Genomic DNA, 20,170 nt, shown 5'->3' with positions numbered 1-20,170 from the left:
GCGTCCTGGTCTCTTGCAGTGATTAAGAACTCCGTTTTCAGTAGTAAGTTTCCAAGCACTTCACAAGGTATTATGTATGTATTGCAGGCAGGGAAACCTGGTGCAGGGAGGAGTGGCATGGCTTGCCACAAGTCATCCAACAGGCTCTTGGGAGGCCTGGAAATATAAAATATAAAGCAGGACCCCAAGTCCCAAGCCAGTGCTCAAGCTGTCAGGCAATGCTGGCTCCATTTGGGACTTTCTCTGAGACTCGAGCTGTTAAACTGTGTGGTCTCCAGGTATGTTTTGTTTTCCCCTTTCACTTTCAGGTGGCTACAGTCAGCTCTTCAGCTCGTGGCCAGCAGGTACCAGAACGGACCCCAGAGGTGGCTGCATGGCAGCGGCAGTCAGTATGACCATTAAAGCACTGTGGGATGTGAGGCATTTGCCAAAGCACATGGTGAGCTGTTATTATTGTTACGGCAGGGGTGAGAAACAGTACTCCCATGCACACCAGGCTTTGGGTGGTTTTTCCTGTGCTGTCTCCACAACCTGGTTCTACCTGAATTCACTTAACTTGTTCCAGGATAAGCAACACAGCACCAGCTGAGCATGGGGATGAGGTTATCTGTGCATACATACCCTGGTAACACATGCCTGCAGTGCCTAGCATGGTGGTCGTTTTGGGTTCAGGTGGGCTGGTTTCTTCTGCACAGTGCCAGTCCATTCCCCCCTCCACTCTCCATGCTTCCTCAGTGGTTAAAGATGCCTTGGGGGAGCCAGAGCATAGGTGAAGCCCCCACTTCCAGATATGGTGCACGCTAAGTGTCTTTGTTCCCCATTGACAGTGCTTCACCACACACCAGGTGCACCTACATGTGCACTCTACTGCGGAGCTGCCCAATTAGCTCCACAGTAAAGCATCACCATCTGCATGTGCAATTAGTAAACTAATTTACTCCGCTATAGGATAGTACTGCCAGACACAAGTGCTATCCTACAGCAGAGTAATGTACACTGTCACACATGTAGATGGTGACTGGGCTGGCTGGGGCATGGCAGAGGCTGCTTGCCAGGTAGCCCCACATCGTTGCACCCTCATGCCCCAGCCAGCCCCTCCACAGCACGGTGAGCCATAGCGGAGCAGCCCTGGGCTGGCAGGCTGACCCCCTGGGTCCTGTGCCAGCTGGTGCTGTGCCGCCCTGGCTCAATGTGCTATGATCCCAGGCTCACATATAAACACTGTGCCAGGGAGCAATAAACTCCAGTATGAACTGCACCAGAGTTTATTCAGCCAGGCTAACTGCACGTGTAGCTTTGCCCCCTGACACCAAGGTAGAACAGGAGAGGAAAATATTCACTCTCATGCCCAACATAACAGTTCGCTTGCATTGATGCCCTTCTGCCAACCTGGTGGGAAATGAACCTAGTGAGGCTATGCATTAATGACACGTGATGCAACAAGAGCTTGAGAACTACTCAGTACAATCCCTTCCTTCTTCAACTGCTGGAGAAAACTAATGATGACAAAAGGTGCCCTTAAGAGTATTCACTTCCCTTAGGAATGCGGTTAAGGGCGCTGTGAAGAGCGCTGATGTTATTAACAGGATGGGGATGAGAATGCTTGTCAGCCTCGAGTGAAATTGATAGAAGATGTTTTATACAACAGGCGACATTTAAATGCAAGGGACAATTTGAACTGTTTTATGGGTAACGTCTCTGTAGTCAAGAAGCCACATTTTTTAAACTAAGTCAATCGGTGAATTTCTGACTAAGACTGCAGGTGAAGGAAAAGGGAGGCATTGTAAAGAGCAGCTTGCGAGTGAGGGTGTATTTAGCAGAACAACATTAACCCTTCACTGGCTTTCGTTTGATTAAGGATCACGAGCCCTATGGTCCTTTCCAACCTCATGAGAGAAGGGTTTGATTCTCGGCCCCGCATGGGGTGTGTGCCAGGGATCCGGTGCTGCTCCTCAGAGGGCCAGATTTCAGATTGAATGCAATTGTGATCTCCACTGGGAGCAGGGAGGTGTTCCCCTCCTGCTTGATTACATTTGGCCTGCGTAAACTCACCCTCCTGCTTCAAATGATGACCATATTTCTTTTCACTTCCTTCCTGCCCTGAGTTGTCATGTACTGTTCTCTGTTCCAGCACAGAAGGGGCTCCATGTCACTTGGTGCTGGGTAAACTGCTGTCCTGAAACACTTTGGGATCTGGATGAAGGCTCACTGCTCCTTGCCCCATAATAAGTATCCCTTCCCTACAACTCCTTTCTGCTTTGATGCTCGTTAGAGCCGACTCAGTATATTTTACAGTGCAACTGAGCCATCAAGACATGCAGTTGCCAAAGCAGAGCCAGCCTTCAGGGTTATGGCTGTAACCTCAGCCTTCCTCTTCAGTCTCCTCCTCACGGTTTGTCAGCCCTGAGTGCTACATCCCGCTTGCATCTGGATGGAAGCTTCTTGGGACAAGGATCACACCTGTCTATGGGTAAATTGCCCAGCACTGGAAATAAATCAGTGTTGCCATTTGATCCATGCCTCATTGCTGGTTCACAGCCCTCTTCCTGCAAAGGATAAGGCAACAAGCTGATGCCTGAGGGAAGTTTTCAAAGTTGTAGGTGGGAGTTTGGGGGATTCCTCCATGAGAAATAGACTCCACTTTATGTCTTTGTAATTACCCCTTCCCCGACTCCTCCAGGGTGCTCAGAAGAGTGGGTCTTCAGCAGTAGGGGTTGGTGGGAACGTGGCATTGATTTGGGACAGTCCCTTCAGGCAGCTGTCATTCCCTGTCATTTTTTTCTCTTAGCCCTGAGTTCTGGGTTTCCATTGTTGGCAGCAAGATCAGAGAAGACACAGATGAAATGCCACGCAGCAAAGACCGGAGCCACAGTGATGGGAAGCAGCATGCAGCAGATATGCCAAACCCCTCTGTATGGGCTCTGCCCTTGTCTCCCTGCCACTTCCTGCGAGATTAATGCCGGGAACACACAGCAAACACCCCAGCAGAAATAAATACTTCCCCCTCCAGCTGGGATTTCCAACAAGCTCTGCGGATACCTTCCTCTGTGGCAAAGCCCAGAGCTCCCAGGACATGGAGGGGGTGCCTTGTACTGTACAGCACTTCCAAACAGGAGGATTGCATGGATTTATGGGCACTCCAGGTAATATTTCTGCCTCAGTGCTTGGAAGGAGAGAATTCAATCACATGGCATCTTATTTTCAGATGCTTCCAGTATCTTTTCCTGTGGCTGCTTTGCAGCAGCAACATCCACACTCTTCCTTCCTTGTACTTTAACACTTGGAGGGTCTCCTCGATTTCTTCAGCCTCGGACTGGCACATCCATCTTTCCTTTGTCTCTGGAGTCCTCTTTGGACAGTGCTGACGTTCTGAATACAGCAAGAGTCTCCCAAGTCAACCAGACACACAGCCTGGATCCACACTGTGCCTCAGAGTGGTTCTGTGAAAAGAGGCTTGGGGGGTAGCAGGTTGCACTGCGGATCCTGATCCAGCCCTGATTAGCAGGAAGGACTGTGAATGTGAGAGTGGCACCCCAAAGCACAGGTGTTTTACCTGGGGATATGCACAAGTGCAAAGAGTCCAGTGGTTGGAAAAGGAGGATGCATCACAGGAGACTTTGGCTTTGTTTCTCTCTGCCACTGACATCCTTGTATGACTCGAGTCACATCACTTTGGTTTGTAGGTGCAGAGGGAGGGTGACACCCGTTTCTGAAAAGCACTCTGAAAGGGCGCAGTCAAGCAGCGTCAGCATGGTTGGAAAGGAAAGCCTCAGAAGGCATCTGGTCAAGCATCTCAACAGCCACTGGTCCCTTGAACCTTGGAGTAGAAGGACACTCAGCACCACGCAGAGTCAGGTCACAACATCTCCTACCTGGGCCATCTGTGGCAGAAATAGCTGGTTAACAAACCCCAGGCACAGCAGGATGCAACAACAGTGAAATGCACGGGTTCTTTTGCAGCTGGGGCCAATGCTGCGCCACCCTGGCCAGGAGAACTCAGGACACCGTGCCACCCCTCCTCGTGGCTCCGTACAAAGCAGGAACAAGCAAATGATGCAAGTGACAATACTCGTGGCGAAGAGCACGCTGGCTGGGGTCAACACCCTGGGTGAGCAGCACTTCCTCGGTCCTGCTGCGATTGTTAGCCTGAAGGTCCAGTCAGCCGTCCAGTGACCATGCATGCTCCCCAGCAGTCGTATTTCTTTTTCCCGTTCCAGCATCCAGACGTATGTATTGTGAGGCCTTTGCTTTCCCCTACCTGGACTGATATCCTCTTGTGTGTGCCAGCTTTCTGCCTGTGAGAGGGATGTGCTCAGGAGCAAAGGATTTTGCTTTGCTGTTGCTGTGACCAGGGGAAGGGAGCACTAATAAACGTCTAGAGGGCAGGCGTGTGCAGCGCATAATCAATATTTCATGCCATCCTCCTAAACAGACAGGCAAGCTGGGGGGTTTTGACAGCCCACAGAGGCCTTGCTATTGCTGAATTGCCTAACTCCCTGCCCCTGTCAAGCAGAAGAGGCACTCCCAGAAATAACAAATGGTTTTGAACCTCAGCGAGTGCTGGCGAAGTGTCCTGATGCAGAACATCAGGGTCTCCCTCTGGGTCAGAGCTTCACGCTGGGCCATGTGCAGAGGAGCTTTATGTAGTGGGGAGGGAGCTTGCTTTTGTTTTAATGCAGTGCCAGACCGAGAGCCCTGAAGAAGGGACCTCTCTGCACACACAAACAGCGTGAAAGCCACTGCCTCAGCTGTGCTTTTTGCCTCCAACCCCATCCCCACCCGTGGCTGTCACTGGGAAATCTCCCAAAGCTGCTGCCAGGTGGTAGAAATGATGGGAGCATGGTGTGGCCTGGGCACAGGCTATTTGCCAGTCTCAGCCAGTTCTGTTCTGAGCTCGGTTGCTAGATTGATGGTGCAAACACCCGGCCGTCGCCGATGCTGTGCTGCTTTTAGAGAGAATTGTCCAAAGTGCCTGGTGTGGACGTGTTAGCCTTGCAATGGATGGCCCAGGTTTGAGAGGGAGAAGGAAACGTGTCTAATGCACTCCTTTGGCTTTTCTCCTGGGTCTGCCAAATAGAGGAGCATCTGGGGTCTAGTATGGAGGTCGTGTTTGTCCCGTGAGGCATGATCCGCCCCATTCATTTGACCCAAACCTGCAAAGAAAAGCCATTGCTTTTGCCGGTCTGAACCACTGACCCAGAGCAGCTTCAAAGCCATGAGCCAACCAGTCCTCCAGTCTCCCGAGGGGGGAAAATAATATGCACTGGTTTACATACACGGCAACGTCAGCCCCAGAGGACAGGGGGGAGGCTTGTTTCTTATCCACCGTGGTTTCTGGATAGCGGGTCCCTGTCCAAAACCCTACAGTGTTAGGACTTGAAACAAAACCCCAGACATGTGCATACCTGTGTGTTGGCCTGCACTTCAGCTGGTTGTATAGGAAAGCTCCAGTGATTAGCTCCCTTTATCAAATACAATAGCCAAACGTTGCCTTTTCTCCAGCAGTGAATGGCCTCGTGAGATCTGCCATTTTCATTCCCTGCAGGAGCTCTCTATTTAACTCTCCAGCGAAGGACAGGAGAAACTCGGCTCCCATGTGAATGCAGAGGGCACAAGACTTTTCCAAGGTGAAGTAAATTCTCTTGCTCTGTAACATTTTTTCCCCCTGTGAGATCAAAAACTCTTCAGGGCAGGGACTGTCATTTTGTTCCTAGCCCTGGGGGGGTCCTGGTCTGTGACTGGGGCTCAAAGCATGACTATGTCCCAAATAATGGTAGAACAGCCCCAGTAGAAAGGCAGGCTGATCACAAAAGACACATTCACTGCATGAACATTAGGGTTTCTGCAGGCACGTTACTGTTACACCCAGAAAACTAGGGGCCAAGGAGCCTAACCAGGCCCTTGATCATACTGGTTGCATTTTTGCATGATTCTGGTTGCAAACACCTTGTGCGTGAAATTTGCCTCCAGGCTTTCAGAAGGCACTTGAGTGCATCTGGTCCTGAACATCACTTGGTTTGTTGTGCTTTTTAAATAGGCACTTGATTCTCTGTGTTATAATCTAGGGACCCTGTGTGGGCTCCTTAAAGTAGCAAACTAACTGGTGCCTGAGTCACCATTGCCAATTTTCATGGTGTAAAGGAGACCCGTGCGACATCTGATGCTTTCTGTGAAGCCTGGAGGCACGTGAATTCTGTGAGAATCGCACCTTCGATTTGAAAGAGAAAAGTAAGTTTCTAGCCTTGCAGGGAAAAGGCTGATAATAACTTGAGTGCAATCTTGAAAGCTCCAAGGCGAACGAGTGGAAGTCAGATTGCATAATTTCCTGGGGCCTGCCACGTGACGTTTCTAAATTCTTGAGCTCGCTTTCAGAATGGCCTTTCTTGTGAGACCTTGGAGACTTGCAATTCAGTTCCTCCCTCTTAATGATGATTAACCAAGTGATGAAAATGCTGGATATTAGTAAGCAGTTTCCTGTCAGGGTGAGGTGGCTGATTGCCTGTGTATCCCCTCCATGGACAGTGGAATCAAATCCTGGAAGTGGAGAGGTAACCATATCAATCTTTTTCTCTCCAGTCCTTTCCTCTGAGTCCCTCTTCACTCCTGGCCTCAGAAATGTGAACCGGCACTCGACAACGCTGGCAGTCCCACTACAGAATTTCTCTCTTGCATGAAGTCATGTCTCAATTTACATCTGATTAATTAAAAGCTCTTGTAGCTGGGAGCTTTCCCCTTTTCATGAGCCCCTCTCCCTTGTTTTGTGCCCTCATGCTGTTCTCTTATTTTCACATGCAGACATGGTGGGGAGAAGGGAGGAGGAATGGAAATACAGCTAGTAGGAGAAGTAATAGATTTTATAAATACCCAGGCAGCTGCTGCATACACTGCAGCAAAAATAATCTGCCTTCAGCAGATTAGGGATCACGCAGACAGCACAGCTGGAATTAGTTTGCAGGCAGTCGGTTCCAGGTGTGATGGGGGTGTGGGTCAGACAGGGCGGGGTGGATGGGACAGGGCGGTTCATGACAGGCTGTTCCCATCCTTTCATGGAGTGCTTCCACTGGCCTGTCCACAGGAGATGGCAGAGACCGCTGTGCACCAGTATGCAAACAGCTTGGGTTTGGAGCCAGCCAATTGAAAATGAACGCCACAAATCAAAAATGCATTTGCTGCTGTGGTGGCCACAAGTTTGTTGGATTATATTATTATTATTATTATTCACGCACATAGCGCCGTAAATACCAGTGGGGCTTAACTCATGCATTCACTGCCCCAAAAAATCATTCACTGCCCCAAGTGGAATCGAGCCTCCCCTTCAAAAGCTCACAGAGGCTTGCAGGGACGGACCGTCTACAAGGATGCCTTTGCGGGGGATTGTCATCTTGCCGGGACAAGGTTCATGGCCCATGGAAAAAGCCAGGAGGTCTGCTGCAACTGGCACATCCCCCGGGAATCTTGGGCCTAGAGGCTTTTGCAGAGCAGAGGGAATTTGCAAAAATGGCATCAAGGAGCGTTTTTGGTGTCCCCAGCTTGCGATAGGGGCAAGGCAAGGCAAGGCCGGGACCTCTTCTTCCCAGGGCTCCTGTCTTATTCCCACTGAAGCCAATGGCAAAACTCCTACTGATTTGAATAAAGGTGTGATCAGGCCAAAGTCTGGACTTGCTCTTATTTATTGATTTTATGATGTATTATTGTATGAGTGGGATCAGTGCACATGCAGCAAGCAGAGGGCACAGGCTTTTGCTTAAGGACAAGGAACTTTTTTCTTTAAAATGGCTAACGCTCAACTATCAATACCCCCCTCAGTCTTGTTCATGCATCTCCTGGGAAGGTCCAAAGTCTATAGGTTTCCAAAAAAACACCCTTGATTCAGTGGGAGGAAGGACAGAATCATGTCCAGTGTGTGTGTGTCAGAAACCGGATGAGCCCCTCCCACGCCTGGATTGGGTAATGATTTAAAAAATATTGCAGCTTCTGGGGGAAGTATTAGAGACCCGGAGGAATGCTGGGTGCTGCCGTCCGGCCAGGGACTGGTAATCTAGCAAGACTAGGAACAGGGGTATCAGTCGCACCTAGCTCGGAGCAGCAACACTGAAGCCCGCTGAGTAGCAATTTATGGGTTAGGAGCTCACAAGGGAACAGTAGCTACCGTGACCTCCTGTATGCCGCAGGCCCGGGGCTCCCTTGAGCCAGTGCCCCGTCAAACTGAGACTCGCCTTCCTAGAAAAACACCCGGTCCTGATTTAAGTTTTCCCAGTGCTGGAGAATCCACCTCAGCCCTTGACAGACTGTTCTAGTGGTAAATTACCCTCACCATTACAAAAATTGCACCTTATTTTGAGCCTGAATTTGCTGAGCTTCAACTACAAGCCATTCAATCTTGTTATTGCTTTGTCTGCTAGATTGAAGAGGCCTCTATTATCAAATCTCTTCCTGCATGGAGTGCAGGCCATCTTCCCAGGGACGTCTTCACAAGCAGAATTTACTGTTGCAGCCATACACTAACCCTGAAGTCACTGGGGCTGCCCCAGGGTGAGAGAAGGGGAATTTGACTCCTTACCATTGCTTCTAGAGCTCCTCTCACCTAAGGATCCCAGAGCACTTAGAAACCATGAGTTAATTTTGCTTGGAAATGACCAGGGAGGATTTTTTCCAGAAGGGGATATGCAAAGGGCCTGATTTAAAAAAATGCTTAGTCCCCTTTTTGTGTTCAGCTAGAAAGAGAAGTGCTCAATGTTTCTGCAAATTGAGCCTGGAGAGGAATAATGACCAGATTTTTCAAAAGCACTCACCGCCCAGCTGCTCCTGCCCACGTTCTCGTATTCCCCACACCAGGAGTCCCAAAAGCACCATTTCAAGTCCCCTCGAATTTAAAAAGGAAAGAGAAAAATTCAGTTATTTCTTGCCAGGCCACATTTTCAACTCTGAAGACTAAAACTTTCAACCTTTTATGTATGAAAGCTGGGAGATTTTACTAACGACCTGATTCCAGGAGCAGAGGGCTCATGTAAAATGCCTAAAGTCAGGGGCGTTAGCAACAATGACATTCACAAAGCGACCCCATGTCAGAGCTTGGGGCAGAACAGGAGGCTGCTCTGTTGCTTCCCATTCTGCTATTGTGACCCAAATGCTGTGTTTTCTTCTGGGCTTATTCTGCTGCTTTCTTTGCTGTAATTCTACCGTCAGAGCCCACCCGGACCTCTCCTTGGCTGTGGGGGGAAACTTTTTAATTGGTTCTAAATCCCTAATAAAGCTTAATGGCCCATTTTGGGGGTTGGACAGCCCAGCCCCTTTGCAAAGAAGAAAGCACGTCTCCCCAAGAGCAGAGCCCGGCATTCCTGAGCCTGCCCGGCATAGCCTGGCTGTCAGGAGTGCTCCCAGTGCACAAAGCAAGCAACAATCTGGGCTGCAGGGTAAGGAGATTACTAGGATTAGAACAAGATGAAAAGGGATGTTTACGATTATTATTAGCTTCCAAGTCTTCACAGCGAGAGCAGCAAGTCACTGTCCATCTGTTGTGCTCCGTCCACGCAGCCTCAACGGTTTTGTTCCTGATTTGTGTGTTAAATCGGATGTTCTGGTACAACCTGAACATCAGCAGCGGCAGAATTTGATGTTATGATGATAAACTGCTGAATCCAATGGAATCAGTTGGGGAAGGGTTGAAGAGGGAGGTCTGGGGGGAGTGTGACGGGGAATATTCTCCTGGAAGTATTCATTCAACACGAGAAAGGAGAGAGGTAGTATCACTGGGCAAACCTAAAAAGAGACGCACAGAGGTTTTTTTTTTTAAGGAAGAAATGAAAAATGCTTATAATTAAGAACACATTAAATAGAAGTGGGTGCTAATATTAGAATGAGCAGCCATGACTTTTTACGCTATTCAAATTAATTCCATCAGCATTTGCATTGTAAATTCATTGCATTTTCCAGGTTGTCTCTACCTTGGCAATGGAATTTTGCTCTGAGCTAACGCGTCAGTAAAAGAGGCAGGGTTAGGGAAACGGACTCTGCTTGAAACTTGTGTTCAGTACATGAGATGAGGATTTTTTTTTTAATTAACAGTCAATTTTGCAAACCCTGTCGTGAGAATTCCTTGTTCGTGCATCTTGTTCTAGTTAATGGGGCTGTTTGTTAGGGAAGGGTTGCCAGTGAGGGTAAGGCATGCAGCAACAGGCTCTGTGCTTGTCCTTTTTTCCCCCACCCAGGACCTGAATTCACCACTGCTTCAGTCTCAGTGTATTAAATTATTTCTCCAATATCATTAAACAACTCAGCTGGGTTTGGGATGCCACTCAGTTCTGCCCTGTCCAGACACATTTCAAGAGGCTGTTCGTGTGCTAAAGGTTTGCAACTGACCCAGTAAAACTTTTTGGTAATTAGAAAGTTCCCTGCAAAATGCTTTATCTTTTTGTCTGCATCTTTTCAAACGTGAGTCAAATTTGGGAAGTTTTCGTAAGCAGTTGATGTTGACATTTTCAAAATGCAGCACCTTGATTTCTGTCTGGGAATGGAGTTTGCACTTCAAAATGGACTTTAGCATTTATTTCTTGGCAGCAGAATAGGCAGAGTTAAACAGTGTCCCAAGAAAATTAAGCCACAATCCAAGTGGGAACTGGGAGGAGAGAGCGTTCCCAGGATGAGCAGCGTGTGGGAGATGTTAAAGCTGGCAGTGGGGATGAGCTGATCTCGTCTGAGGGTGACTCCTACGCGAGACAAATGTGTAAAAGTAAAATGGGAAACCCCGCTGCTTTTTGCACCCTGTCCCTTCTTCTGTCTTCCTCCGTTAAGGTCCTGATCTGTTGCCTACCACAGACTTCCCTCAACTTCAGTGGAGCTGTTGGATCAGGTCCTTAAAAATTAATTGCTTGTGAAAGAACAAGCTCTCAGCCATGATTACAAGAGAATCAGAGGTTTGATCCCCATTGGGCTTGGGAATGTGTTGAAGATCCTACTGGTCTTTAAGCGTGAAAAGGATCCACCCCAGAGACTAGAGCAGCCATTATTTGCTCTAACAGCTCACGCGGAGTGTCCCGTTATTTATCTTTGCCGTATGACATTTCTCCGGACCTCCTAGATGCTGCTGTCCTTGGCACTGGTATCATCTGCAGTGACTCCACCACCTTCAGGACAGCAAATCCAGTTTTGTACCAATGCATCTGGGATCAAAATCTCGTTCTTCATTTAACTTCAGTTCACACCATTATAACTAGCCAGTGACAGAAAAAATGTCAGAGAGGCCCCTGTCCTACTCTCCCTCCTTAGATGAAATGTCTATTGAAAACCACATCAGCCATATTCCCTTTTAATTATATCAGTGCCCCATGCCAGGACAAATTGGGCTCTGAGGTTTAGACTGAGTAAAAGCTTTGACAGCAATGAGTGGCCGAGGAGGCTGGACCACTGAGGAATTTGACCCATGATCTCCATGAGATCCAGGCAAATCATTTTTTCTTTTTTACCAAATAATAAGTTTGCCATAAATGAAGTATCGAGAGAAACTTCCTATTCATGAATTCAGCTTGAACACATCTGGCTGCAAAAATATGGGGGAAAGATATTAAAAGTGTTGAAACATGTTGTTTCAATACTTTCAACATGAAATGTTGTGCTTTAGGAAAGCCAACATTTTCCATAGTGACATCTTCTAAACCAAGCTTCTCACAGTTGTGTTTTAAAAGGGCATGTTTCATGTGTAAAAATTGATCCGCGTGAAAAGAACAAAAGGTGAAAACAAAAGGCTTGAATAACCCCAAACAGAATATATTATTTCAGGTTGAATAAAACATTTCAGGCTGACTCTAAATGAAGGGGGTTGGCTTTGCTGTTTCTACGTTTCACCAAAAAATAAACTGCAGGGGGGAAATGTCTGGTCCAGTTCGACACAACCAGTTTCCCTCATTTTTTTGGTTCAGTGGCCATTTCCCACTAGCTCCAAGCCAAGGCCACAACAGGTCTCAAGGTCACCTGCGGACTTGCTGCTAGCATTGCTGCACCATTGGCTTTCAGCGCAGCACACGGCAATGGTCCTGCAGAGAGTGGCAGAAGACGTGCCGACTGCACTGGAGCAACAGGGAGATAATCTGTGACCAGCCCCTCAGTCCGGAGAGCTGAGATGGCCAAGGGGAGGCACCATATGGTCCATGTCAGGATTAAGCTGTCACCAAAAATAACACAGCACTAATGTGTTAAGTCTCCTCGGCGCGAGCAGAGGTGTTGTCGGTGGGTGCTGGGGATGATGTTGCCACTTCCTATCTTTGGAAGTAAGTTTGCTGCCCACTGGATGCCAGATCAGATTTCTCCAGCATGTGACAATATTTGCAGCTGTCAGGCAGGAGGCGGAAGATGCTGGAGGTGTGATCCGCAGCTTAGGTGTTTATTTCCAACAAAATAACAAGGGCAAGCTTTTAAAAAGTTGTGTCTGTGGTGGCTAGATGTGCACTGCTGGACAGGGAGTGCTGTTAGCATAGGGTGGGCACTGCTGCGGGGAGTATAGCCTTGGACATAGTGAGTGTGCATGTGTGTGCTGGGTGTGACAGAAAGCATGTGTATTTGGGTAGGTGTAAAGAGCATGGATGTGTTGCTTAGTGCACATCCTTCGGATGATGGAAGTGTGTGGAAGAAGGCGCGTGTGCGATTGCGGCGGTGTGGGGAGGGTGTGTGTAAAGTTCCCTCCTACCCCCTCCCCTCCTAGCAGTGCTGTGTGGCATTCATGTCCTTTGCAGAAAAGTGTGCTGGAGGCCTGGGCTCACTCCATGTCCTACCACATGGCCCCATTCGCCTGGGCAGCCTGGCCACGTTCCAGCTGGGGCCCAGTGATTGCCTTCGGCTTGATCCTGCCGTGCCCTGCTTGACCAGACACCCACAGCCTCTGTGGGAGCATGCTGAAGCCCTGCAGCGCTTTAGCAATCACCGCTGCTGCGCCATCACCTGCTGGTGGAAAGTCGGAGAGCCTGGACCAGGTGTCACCTGCCAGAGGGAGCAGGGATGGAAGACAGGAGTCACGGACTCCACACACTTGCTGTGGACAGCCTTGGCAAGTCACTCTGCCTTTGTGACTCAGTTTCCCCATCTGTAAAATAGGACGGATATGCTGCCTTTTTGGTGGGGGGACCCTTTGTGGTGTATAGATTTGGAAGTGCTGATTGTTTTTCTGAGGGCCACCGGGGATGCAGAACAGTCTCATTTGCTTGGTGGCATTGCTGGTGACCAGTGCTTCAAAGTACAGCTTCTCTGGCGATCAAAGACATTCCCAATAACCCCCACGGACAGGGCCCAATCCAAGACTGGCTTCCAGGCGTTGTGCTATTACTAAGCCATTGGTTCAGTCAGTAAATTCTGCAGAGCATTTTGCATGGATGAGATCACAACCCATGTGGAACATAAAGCTAGATCAGGCCTCTCAGGCCATTGAGTCCCTGCCTTCACAGGCCAGCATGTGTCCAAATGGACCCAGATGTGTGATAAGTGTAGCAACAATATGAGATCATTACAACAAACACAACCCCCCCACCCCCCCCACCCCGGGAAAATCAGGTGTTGTGCATTTGTACCATATTTTTATACTATGTATTTCTGTAATGCCATCTCTCTGTGGAGCTCCAAGCATGTTAATTAATTGATTAACAACATTTAATTAACTAAGCCTCCCAACACTCCCACATGGTTGATATCATAGTTATGCAGCAGGAAGGCAAGCTGAGACATGGATACTTCAGGAATTGCCCAAGGCCCCTTCATAAATCAGTATCAAGAATCCTCCCTTTTAGTCCTGGGATCCAAACCAGAGGCTCTCGGCCCTCCAGGGACAAACAAATCATCCCAGAATCATAGAAGAGGAGGGCTGGCAGAGCTCTGCGAAGGTCCGGTCTAGTCCAGCCCCTTAGTTAAGGCAGGATCATCCCTGACTAAAGCATCCATCTCAGCTAAAGGGGCCATGATGCCCTGTCCCTTCCTGTATGGCAAACCAGAAGGAGGGAGATGGGAGGGGCTGGTCCCAATTTGGGAAAAACAGTAAGGATAAGGTGAGAACCACTGACCTAAAACCGGGGACAAGTTACATCGAAAAGGGGAGAAGCGCCAGTGTATGCATTTCTGCTGGGTTGTTTTCTGCCTGTGCCAAGGTGCTCTGCACATCCCCAGAACAACCTATTGTAAGTCCATTAACCGAATGGTTCTCTTGCAGCCAGGTGTAACGATGCGAGCACTGGAAGAAGGATGAACCCACTTTTCTGGCTGATCAAGCTGGGAACAAGGAGGAGATTGATGGGAAGGGCCCCAGCGCTAGAAGAGGCCCAGGGATTACAATGGCAAACACCTGCAAACCCAGACTCTGTCCTGTGTATGGAGAACATCCCTTAGTCCAGGGGGAGCCAACCTTTTTTGGCAGGTGAGCCACAAATTAGCCCCACACCATTCCTGCGTGTCACACTCATCCCTTTCCCTTCCCTGATCTGCTGTTCTGCTTTCTGCTCCCTGCCCCGTGCTCCTTGCCCAATCTGGTGTTTTGCTTTCTGCTTCTTGTCCTGTCTGCCACTGCGCTGCCTCTCCCCTCCCTGATCTGCCATGTGCCATGCACAGAGCCTGCCTGTGCCACTTTGGGTACCCGGGCCACATGTTGGCCACCCCTTGCTTAGACTGGATGACTCCATTATTGTTCCACTATCAGTGCAGTCTTTTATCTTTGATTCATAAGGGATTGGAATAACGAACACCCCCAGCAGTGCAGATTATTTCCTGCCTTGAATCTGTTTTAAAATTGAGAGCCTTTAAATATATATATATATATAACTCACATCTCTTATTTTCTTTACATTAGAACCGCTTTGTGCCTACTGTGGGACTTCTTGGTCGTCTCTGTGTGCACGCCGTGGCCTGCCAAAAATTCTAGACAAAATGGGATGCAGATCTTTGTCCTCCAAAAGCATCCTGCCATCTGAGCTGAAGAAGAATCTTGCTTGGTTGGTAGCAATATAAGGCCTGGGACACACACATGAGCAGTTCTGATGGCAAGCCGTAGAGGGCAATGGTGCATTTATTCGTATCAGACAATTCGTATCACCAGTTATTTCACGCAGCGCAATCACATTGCTTACTTCTCCTTTTAGAGAATCTGAATGGAAGAGGGGTTTTTCTTCGGCAAAGAGGAATAGGAATCAAGAGTTCATTACCTGAGCTGTCCCAGTGGCTCGTTCTGGCTACGGCTCCCGGAAAGCACCTGCTTGTTTGCCTGGTGCTAGCAATGTGATCTTGCTGAATGAGCTCCATGTGAGCTAGCTCGGGGCTGGATGCAGTAAAGCTGGTTTAGCATAGGGCCAACAAATGTGCCTCTTCTCAGCAGCTCTCCTGCTTCTGGTACTCAGGCTAGCTTGTTTCAAATGCCTCTGGGTATCTCGGCACAGCGCTGCATCCTGAGAGCAGCTGTGACCAATAATGTCAAACCAGACTTAGCTGCCCTGTGCTGCCCTTTGGTGAAACCCTGTTAGGTGGGGTGAGAAGAGACAATGATCGTGGAAGTTTGCAAAAGGATGTCATGTGAAAGACCCTGAGCAAAGTATTGTTCCCAGGACCACGTGCTTTGGCCAGTGCTGTCATCTGTGGAGCTCCAGAGAGAAGGGGCCGAATAGGCTGAAGGGACGCACGTGCACCAAGCTACAACTGGAACAAACTGGCCATGCTTGACCTATGTTGTTAGCACCAGGTAGGTGATATCTGGCCAAGCTGGCCTCCTCCAAGCAATGGAATTGACCACACAGGCCTCTTCTGCAGGCTATTTATGGTACATTGTGAGGCAGCAGTAAAATGACTACAAGTCCTGATTGTACAGCCCTGGGAATAGGCTAAATCCTCTCTGCTGCTTAATCGCCGGAGCTAACACTAATAGGGACTTTAAACAGACTTGGAACCGTGGTCAATTGCAATGATTTACGGCCAAAAGACACTGATTAGAGAGAATTTGTATTTGCTAATATATTCAGCCCTAATCATGCATCAAAAGAACCACCAACGTCAGCAAGCAACAGCGGGCGGTTTTCTGCTGGGCAGGGTGTAACACAAAGATCTGGTCTGTCCCCAGGCCTTTTCAACAAGCAGAACTGATCACAAGAAAAGCCCTGGAGGGCTCTGGAAAGTGGAAGGAAGTGGGATTTCTGGTGGTAGCTCCTGCTTCATCAGCCTCACATACATTGATGACGTGACACTCTTTGCTCCAACCACTTCTATAATACGATGAATGCTGAAGTCAGTGAAGAAACAGAGACTCCCCCTAAATATGGTAAAAATGAAATGCCTGTATTCTGATTCTGTCTGATAGAAACAAGATGGAAATGAACATCACGGTTAAGAGTCACGTTATAGAGGCAGCTGCTGAATTCATTGGGGATCACGTACCTCCAGCCCCAGACTTTGTTCTAAAAAAATGGTATGAAGACTGGGACTGATTCCCTGGAGCCCCTTGTGAAAGCTTGGGAAAATGGTTGCATATCAAAATGTATAGAGGCTTGACTAGCAAAATGCTTCGTTCTTCCCACAGCAACTTCTGGAGAATAATTCTGGGACATCGAGCAGTGACAGACACCCGATGCTTTGGAGTGGTGGGCCTGGCGCAGACACTTGCATGTTTCCCGAGTGGAAAAGAAGGAGACTGGTTCGATCAGAAACGTCACTGGAGAGAAGCAGGTTCTGCTGCTGGAAGTCAATAGGCACCACGATGCATGTTTTGATCGCCTCGAGTGTGGAGATGGAAATAACCTGCAGAGTGTAAGTACGGCAGTCGTGGTGGTGGGTCACTGGAGAAGAGGGTGATGGCTTGGGGGGAGATGAACAGATGATGTGTGGCTGCTCACCTTAAGATGATCTTCCAAGTGCTTAAAGGTTGTGATGGACTGAATCATAAGGGCTTCAGGGCATTCAGCTATGAGAGAGCATCGGTATTCAGAGGTGTGGGGGCTGAGGTGCCCAGAGATCGCAAGTTGAGGCCACAGCAGGGCCCTGTCAGATTCGAATGAAATGGGTGAATTCTGCTATAATCCTTGTCATGCAAGGCCACAAAAAAGGAAAGGAAAGAGGTGAATAAGTGGATTTAACTTGAGGTCCCCCATGTGGAAAGACCCATCCACTTGTGGATCTCGGTAATGGAGAGGGCCCTGGGGTTCTGGTGCCGTGGCCTAGGCATAGAGCTGGGCTTTTCAGACCTCTGCAGCCCTGCATTTTTCAGGATGACACTAATCATCTTTCACCATTACAAGGATATTTTAAACTTAAATTATTACTTTCAGGTCGGCTGGTTTGGATGGCCTGGCCACGCAGGAGACCTTGATTTGATTACTAGTCTTTATCACTCAGGCTGCTGTCATGCTGTCATGGTCTCTCACTGCTGTGACACTTGAAGAAATATGTTCTGGTACTCCCACATGGTAATATCATCCAAGACAGTACATTCAGCAAAGTCAGGGGAAAACACTGACACTGAGGGCAGGTAGTTCACAGGGAAAAATCAGCAGGGGGGTGACACGGTGCAGCTGGAGCTTATGCACATCACACCGGCCTGCAAAAAAATAGCTGCGTGCAGACAGATCATCAAAACCCCGGCGTGTTCAGGAATGCACGCTGAGCACCTTGAAGTGAGCTATAAAGGTCGACAGTGTGCATGAGGAGCTGGCAGGGGGGAGACTGCAGAGCAGTGGGAATGCGGCATGTGTGAGGGTGCCGCATGCGAGACGGGACCGGGCCTGGGCAGCCTAATGACCAGTGACTGGCTTGTGAAATTGCTACTGGGGAGATGAGGGGAAGGAAGTCGTGTGAACGTGTTGAAACTGCACCTGCACACGTTGATATATTTAGCTAATGATGGTGCAAAACACAGCAAACTGTAGAGAAGGGGGGAAAGGAATCACCGGTGTATTTAATGCCTGCCACGTGGATTTATCAGGCTAGCTTGTCATTGAATGACAGGCAGAGATGGGCAAATCTGAAGCACTCCAGCAAAATGCATGCTGCGATGTGGGACTTGGCTCAGCCAGTGATTCATCAAAACATGTTAGCATGTGCCTGACATCCCTGGTCTTCAAGGAGGCTTAAGCGAGCGCTTGAAGTCAAAGCATCTGGTTAAGCCCTTGGTTGAACAGGGACGGATTGAGGCATGTGTTTAAATGTTACCCTGTGTCACGGCCTCCTTTTGCAGACACCTCTCAGCCGATGCAATTATGCACTTACAACATGATTATGCCTTTGATTATTTACCAGCTTCATTAGCCAGCCCCTTCTTTCCTTTGACACCGTTTTTTTTCAAATGTCCGGATTCGGATGTTAGACTGTAGTCATTGCACGTAAAGGGGTACCGTTGGGTTAAAATTTAGACACTATATATTCTGGTAAAAAAATGATGAGTAATAGCATCTTGTTATTCGGTTAGATTAGGCACCGTAGATTCCTAACCCTCACAGGGTCCCTTTTATGTAACGCGTTTGTCCGGGTTGGTGCTGTTTGTCCCGTTCATGCATTTCACTCAGGCGAGACAAAGACGATTGCTTAGTTTTACTTCAGACCCGTTTCCCGTTCTGATTCTCCCTATATTGAGTCAATGCTGGGGGTTGCAAACAGCTCAGTTAAAAAAGCAGTGTTCAATTAAATGAAAGCATTCCTATTAATAGCAGGCTTTGCAAGCCATTATTTCCCACACATTTGGGGTCTAACCTCCTTGCTAATTTCCTTTCCTTTCAACCTGGCAGCGAGGTCAGTCATTTAAAGCAGGCCTGTAGCCAGACTGAAATGGAGAGAGCAACAGACACGCAGAAGAACCAAGGTGCCTCCTTGTTCAGTGCGGTGATAAAACATTGCACCGAATCTTTTTGCACCACATTTGAGCTTTAAGCGAAGCTTGAAAAGAAGAACATGTTCTTCCCATGCCCTTTGAACACCCTAACAGTCTTTTGATGTTGGTTCGTACTTGATTTCCGCGCACGTTAACGAAGGGGCGGTGAGCGTGCAGCGTCTGTGACTTTCAGCTCAAGTGCCCCAGTGCTCTCGAGATGCAAATTCTTCCCGCGATGGTGAATCGAGCTTGGGCCCTGACGCAGGATGGGGAGGTGATGAGTGAGACGGTGGCTGACAGCCTAACTTGGACCTGAAGGAATTTGTGGGGCAAACTCGTTAGGGGAGATCAGCAGCAAATAGGAAGGGCCCTATTCCCCCCAGCAGCACCTGGGGTGACGAGGAACAATGGCCAGAAGCTGCCGGAGAATGGGTTCAGGTTAGAGATTAGGAGGCACTATTTCACCATTAGGGCAGCTAGGATCTGGAACCAGCTTCCCAGGGAAGTGGTCTTCGCTCCTACCTTGGGTAAATTCAAAAAGGGGTCGGATGAACACCTGTCTGGCGTCGTGTGATCCCATCTGGCCAGTGGCCGGGGGTCAGACTAGATGATCTATTTAGGTCCCTTCTGACCCCTAACTGCTATGAAACTATGAGGCTCATGCCGAAGCGATGGCAGCAGATACCACTGGCTCGTGGTTAACTGAGATCCGAGGGCCCCCGGGCTGGAAGGGGATGCGCTTGTGCCCACGTGTCAGGGTGGTGTTAAGCTTCGCTCGAAGCACCGGGTGCTGTCTGCAGCCCAGGCTGGGGGTGGTGGCTGGCTGCGCCAGCGGTGCCAATGCTCCCTCTGCGACTCGCGCCAGGGGATCTTGCCCCTACACTCGGGGTCAGAGCGGGCTCAGGAAGGGCCCCTGGTCGGATGGGTGCGGACGGGGTGGGGGGGGGATCTGTACCCGGGCCAGGGCCTTTCCCCGGGATGCCCTGGCAGCATTTCCCGGGGCAGCAGCATGCGGCAGGTTGGATGCCGGTGCGGTGCCAATGCTCCCTCTGCGACTCGCGCCAGGGGATCTTGCCCCTACACTCGGGGTCAGAGCGGGCTCAGGAAGGGCCCCTGGTCGGATGGGTGCGGACGGGGTGGGGGGGGGATCTGTACCCGGGCCAGGGCCTTTCCCCGGGATGCCCTGGCAGCATTTCCCGGGGCAGCAGCATGCGGCAGGTTGGATGCCGGTGGCAGGTGTGTCTGGCGTGGTTTGCACGGGGCTGGCGCGGCTCCAAGCGCCCCGGCCGGCCCCAGGGCTCCTGCAACAGGAGCAGCGACCCGGGGCGGCGGCTGGGGGCCGGCGCCGGCGGGGGCGGG

At 49.5% G+C, this 20,170-nt stretch overlaps 1 long non-coding RNA gene across 1 annotated transcript in view; it reads left to right on the top strand.

The window, feature by feature from the left end:
* Positions 1-5,160, top strand: part of LOC112549535 — a 21,908-nt gene extending 16,748 nt beyond the window's left edge. The window contains exons 3-4 of the long non-coding RNA XR_003092981.1: positions 309-439; positions 2,789-5,160. This is a non-coding gene — a long non-coding RNA (uncharacterized LOC112549535). The remainder of the gene's footprint in view (positions 1-308; positions 440-2,788) is intronic.
* The last annotated feature ends 15,010 nt before the right edge of the window (positions 5,161-20,170 follow it).

The sequence above is a fragment of the Alligator sinensis genome, unplaced genomic scaffold (genome assembly GCF_000455745.1).
Source record: "Alligator sinensis unplaced genomic scaffold, ASM45574v1 scaffold337_1, whole genome shotgun sequence".
Taxonomy (NCBI): domain Eukaryota; kingdom Metazoa; phylum Chordata; order Crocodylia; family Alligatoridae; genus Alligator; species Alligator sinensis.
The sequence above is the reverse complement of the archived record's forward strand: the minus strand, read 5'-3'. Positions and strand labels throughout refer to the sequence as shown.